A 5,881-nucleotide genomic window follows, 5' to 3' on the forward strand; every position below is an offset into this window, starting at 1 on the left:
TTCCTGGTCATTTCACCGGACGCGTGGTTTATCTCGTCAAGGATCGAATGCTACTTCAACTAGCCAATCTAAGTGTCACGTGGTTTTCTGCGAAAAAAAAACCAAAAAAACAAAGAAAGAACCAACCGAAACATACTAAGGAAATGAAAACAGCACTCACTCAACCCCTCCCTTCCCCCCCCCTCCCCCCCCCCCTGCCAAAACCTAGAGTCAGACTGGAGAAGACATGTATGTAAGTTGTCCGGTTCGTGCGTGCTGGAATACACCCCAGCTGCCCGTAACCAGTAGTCAACTTATTCCCATGAGATGAACACAACACTCGTAGTATATGTTACCTACACAGATACTACATAATTTAGTTGGTAAAGCAGCTTGATACGGGTTAACTGGCAAGCATTAAGTGCCGATATGAAGTGTCACTCTTTAATCTCTGACGTGATTAAATAATATACACTTAAATATGAAATATCAAATGATACTGGCTGAAATAGAGAGAACTATTCAAATATTCAAAACATTGAAAATATTGCGAGTCCAAAGATTTGTTGCAAGTCTTAGCAAAACTGATAGATTATAGAATCAGATATGAAATAAATGTTAGGATTCTCTCACCCCCACGCATGCAGTTAGCCGTCTGCAAGCACTTGACTCCAGCGACTCCAGAAACCCGTACAGCAAAGAACAATTCCTGGTCATTTCACCGGACGCTGGTTTATCTCGTCAAGGATCGAATGCTACTTCAACTAGCCAATCTAAGTGTCACGTGGTTTTCTGCGAAAAAAAAAACAAAAAAAAAAAAAAAAAAACCAAAGAAAGAACCAACCGAAACATACTAAGGAAATGAAACAGCACTCACTCAACCCCTCCCTTCCCCCCCCCTCCCCCCCCCCTGCAAAACCTAGAGTCAGACTGGAGAAGACATGTATGTAAGTTGTCCGGTTCGTGCGTGCTGGAATACACCCCAGCTGCCCGAACCAGTTAGTCAACTTATTCCCATGAGATGAACACAACACTCGGTAAGTATGTTACCTACACAGATACTACATAATATTTAGTGGTAAAGCAGCTTGATACGGGTTAACTGGCAAGCCATTAAGTGCCGATATGAAGTGCACTCTTTAATCTCTGACGTGATTAAATAATATACACTTAAATATGAAATATCAAATGATACTGGCTGAAATAGAGAGAACTATTCAAATATTCAAAACATTGAAAATATTGCGAGTCCAAAGATTTGTTGCAAGTCTTAGCAAAACTGATAGATTTTAGAATCAGATATGAAATAAATGTTAGGATTCTCTCACCCCCACGCATGCAGTTAGCCGTCTGCAAGCACTTGACTCCAGCGACTCCAGAACCCGTACAGCAAAGAACAATCCTGGTCATTTCACCGGACGCTGGTTTATCTCGTCAAGGATCGAATGCTACTTCAACTAGCCAATCTAAGTGTCACGTGGTTTCTGCGAAAAAAAAACCAAAAAAACAAAGAAAGAACCAACCGAAACATACTAAGGAAATGAAAACAGCACTCACTCAACCCCTCCCTTCCCCCTCCCCCCCCCCCCTGCCAAAACCTAGAGTCAGACTGGAGAAGACATGTATGTAAGTTGTCCGGTTCGTGCGTGCTGGAATACACCCCAGCTGCCGTAACCAGTAGTCAACTTATTCCCATGAGATGAACACAACACTCGGTAAGTATGTTACCTACACAGATACTACATAATTTAGTTGGTAAAGCAGCTTGATACGGGTTAACTGGCAAGCCATTAAGTGCCGATATGAAGTGTCACTCTTTAATCTCTGACGTGATTAAATAATATACACTTAAATATGAAATATCAAATGATACTGGCTGAAATAGAGAGAACTATTCAAATATTCAAAACATTGAAAATATTGCGAGTCCAAAGATTTGTTGCAAGTCTTAGCAAAACTGATAGATTTTAGAATCAGATATGAAATAAATGTTAGGATTCTCTCCACCCCACGCATGCAGTTAGCCGTCTGCAAGCACTTGACTCCAGCGACTCCAGAACCCGTACAGCAAAGAACAATTCCTGGTCATTTCACCGGACGCTGGTTTATCTCGTCAAGGATCGAATGCTACTTCAACTAGCCAATCTAAGTGTCACGTGGTTTTCTGCGAAAAAAAAAACCAAAAAAACAAAGAAAGAACCAACCGAAACATACTAAGGAAATGAAAACAGCACTCACTCAACCCCTCCCTTCCCCCCTCCCCCCCCCCTGCCAAAACCTAGAGTCAGACTGGAGAAGACATGTATGTAAGTTGTCCGGTTCGTGCGTGCCTGGAATACACCCCAGCTGCCCGTAACCAGTAGTCAACTTATTCCCATGAGATGAACACAACACTCGGTAAGTATGTTACCTACACAGATACTACATAATTTAGTTGGTAAAGCAGCTTGATACGGGTTAACTGGCAAGCCATTAAGTGCCGATATGAAGTGTCACTCTTTAATCTCTGACGTGATTAAATAATATACACTTAAATATGAAATATCAAATGATACTGGCTGAAATAGAGAGAACTATTCAAATATTCAAAACATTGAAAATATTGCGAGTCCAAAGATTTGTTGCAAGTCTTAGCAAAACTGATAGATTTTAGAATCAGATATGAAAATAAATGTTAGGATTCTCTCACCCCCACGCATGCAGTTAGCCGTCTGCAAGCACTTGACTCCAGCGACTCCAGAACCCGTACAGCAAAGAACAATTCCTGGTCATTTCACCGGACGCTGGTTTATCTCGTCAAGGATCGAATGCTACTTCAACTAGCCAATCTAAGTGTCACGTGGTTTTCTGCGAAAAAAAAAAACCAAAAAACAAAGAAAGAACCAACCGAAACATACTAAGGAAATGAAAACAGCACTCACTCAACCCCTCCCTTCCCCCCTCCCCCCCCCCCTGCCAAAACCTAGAGTCAGACTGGAGAAGACATGTATGTAAGTTGTCCGGTTCGTGCGTGCTGGAATACACCCCAGCTGCCCGTAACCAGTAGTCAACTTATTCCCATGAGATGAACACAACACTCGGTAAGTATGTTACCTACACAGATACTACATAATTTAGTTGGTAAAGCAGCTTGATACGGGTTAACTGGCAAGCCATTAAGTGCCGATATGAAGTGTCACTCTTTAATCTCTGACGTGATTAAATAATATACACTTAAATATGAAATATCAAATGATACTGGCTGAAATAGAGAGAACTATTCAAATATTCAAAACATTGAAAATATTGCGAGTCCAAAGATTTGTTGCAAGTCTTAGCAAAACTGATAGATTTTAGAATCAGATATGAAATAAATGTTAGGATTCTCTCACCCCCACGCATGCAGTTAGCCGTCTGCAAGCACTTGACTCCAGCGACTCCAGAACCCGTACAGCAAAGAACAATTCCTGGTCATTTCTGGCGTTTGATTCCATATTGATTTCCTGGGATTATTGTCATGTCAGAGGAAGGAGTGGAAACTAGGTTCCAGGCGTGACGGAGTGTTCTCTTTGTATTGTGAGCCATTTTGAGAGCGAAGTGGTAAATTTGAAATTCTAAACAAACTTGTTTCTCGTGAGGATGGTAAGTAATGTCGTGTTGTGTTTTTAGTTTGCTTAATTACATGAAAAGTGCTGGAGCTTGTGCATGCTTCTTGTTTCGGCGGAGAGATAGCCAGCGCGAATTTTTCGATAGACCGTATGGAAGCAAATGTCATCATGATATCATCGTAATATTCAATCAAGTAAAAATCTCCTCTTTGCCCATCGATCTAGTGTAAAGTCATGACATTATTATTAGAATGAATAATCCAGAATGTCTTCTTTTGCCTGTGATAAAGTGATAAATCATGCTACAATACAATGCTGTCCCTTACTGACAACAAATAAAAGCTGACCACAAGCAAACAGCAGCGAAACCAACCGATTTTGATATTATTATATTCAGTGTCTGTTTTGTTATTTTCGGGACGATTTCATAGCGAATAATTTGATGTAATAGTCCCACGTGGTAATGATATTTTGATATGTGAGAGGCACATTGTGATTCAAATAATTTCTCGACATTATCATTTTACTATCACCAAAATATCAATTAAATATCAAAATGTCAGTTACCAAACTAATGATATTCTATCAGGATCTATGGATCCAGAGCATTTCCTGTATCAGCTCCAGAACTTTGGGAACAAGCTACCCAGTGATATACGTTCATGCCATAATTCAAGTCTATTTAAACCTATACACCAGACGTATCTTTATAAAAAATGTTATTTTAGCTTGTAGAAAGAGTTTTTAAAGGGCTATTTTTATGTCTTTTGTTATTATTATTATTGTTATTATTACTATTATTATTATTATAATTATTATTATTATTATTATTAATAATGGTAATAGGACTGGGTGGAGTCCAATTTGGTCTGTAATCACACAAGTGATTAACAAAATCGGACGACCGCGAAGAGGGTGTCCGATTTGTTATTCACGAGTGTGATTACAGACTGAATTGGACAACACGATGTCCCGTTACCAATTAATCATAACAATTACAATTTCCCACAAAAGCAAAAATTCATTTGAAAAAAGAGCATTTAATAGTCATTTTAAATATCATAATTAAAAATATGGAGAATAGCTTGCAAAGTGGCTGTTAAGTTTCTTTCAAAACAGTCACCAGAGACTAAACCTCCACAATTTTACAAAGTCAGTCTCTTGAATTGGTTACCATAGTAATTGCAATCAATGTTGTGGTTGGTGGATTTAGTGGAGAGGACTTAACATGATTGGCTCATGTAACTCTCCGATTACAGGTGTCCGATTACAGCCAACTGTCCGATTACACTGTCCGATTACAGCTTTGCAGATTAATTAGAGCAAAATACAGCAGTTTATGCACCAATCACATTTGAGGAAATTGTAATTGTTATGATCATTATTTCTTTTTGCTGGTCAATTACGTCCAAATTCTTGGTGGTTTGAAATTTTCCATTTCAGGAATTTTTGAGATAGGAACATTTTGTAGGGTTGTTCCTAATGTTCTGTTGTAACAGAACGTGTTCTTGGATATCATTTGATGCTTTCTGGAAATTTCTATGGCTTGAAAATTTGGCAAGGGATTTTTGGGGGGTCAAAATTTTGGTTCATGGGATTTTGGGGGTTTTGTTTGAGGCCCTAGGATTTTGGGTGGTTCATCATTTGATCGTCCCTGTCAATTGAAATCCAGAGTACCCCCAGCTCGGGGAGTATGAGGCTTCATTGAATGAAATTTAATTCCATTTCATTTCCTTCCACTTGCAGTAGCTGTCTTTGGCAGAGAGGACCCATGCCTTCTACTGGGACTCAAATGCACCAATGAATGAATGTGTGCCTAGACCCAAATCCGGAGAATAAAAAAAGTTTTTTGATTAGTTTTCCTGTTCTTCACATTGGTTTGTCTTTTGTTGATTTCTTTCCCCTTATCTCTAATACATATTGACTATTAGTTACATTATCATTAAAGTATATAAGTACATGAATAAAGACAGATTGTTATCATCATCATCCTTGCTTAGATTCAAAATAACCAATAAAGAAGTCTAGCCACCCAATGTGTTCATCTGTCTTTCTTCATTCACTTATATTACAATAATAATAATAATAATAACTTTTTATGGTCTGCCAGGAGGAGACACTTTTTCAGGAAGGAACCAAGCCACTAATATTTGTTAGCCTTCATTAGACACTCGTGAATCTATCTATCTATTGCGTAGATGTTTGGCTTTGGAAAACACAACAGCCTATTTTCCATTTAGATAAATAACAACAAAAGGCAACTGAAACAATCAATTTAAATTTCCTGTCAATAATCTTTAATGTGTAAACAACAT

General features: G+C 38.6%; 1 long non-coding RNA gene across 1 annotated transcript; it reads left to right on the forward strand.

The window, feature by feature from the left end:
- The first annotated feature begins 2,928 nt into the window (after nucleotides 1-2,928).
- LOC145476240 (uncharacterized) lies at nucleotides 2,929-5,422 on the forward strand. Its single transcript, XR_014046932.1, has 2 exons — nucleotides 2,929-3,600; nucleotides 5,313-5,422. It is a non-coding gene; the product is annotated as an uncharacterized LOC145476240 (long non-coding RNA).
- The last annotated feature ends 459 nt before the right edge of the window (nucleotides 5,423-5,881 follow it).

The sequence above is a fragment of the Orbicella franksi genome, unplaced genomic scaffold (genome assembly GCF_964199315.1).
Source record: "Orbicella franksi unplaced genomic scaffold, jaOrbFran1.1 SCAFFOLD_226, whole genome shotgun sequence".
NCBI lineage: Eukaryota > Metazoa > Cnidaria > Anthozoa > Scleractinia > Merulinidae > Orbicella > Orbicella franksi.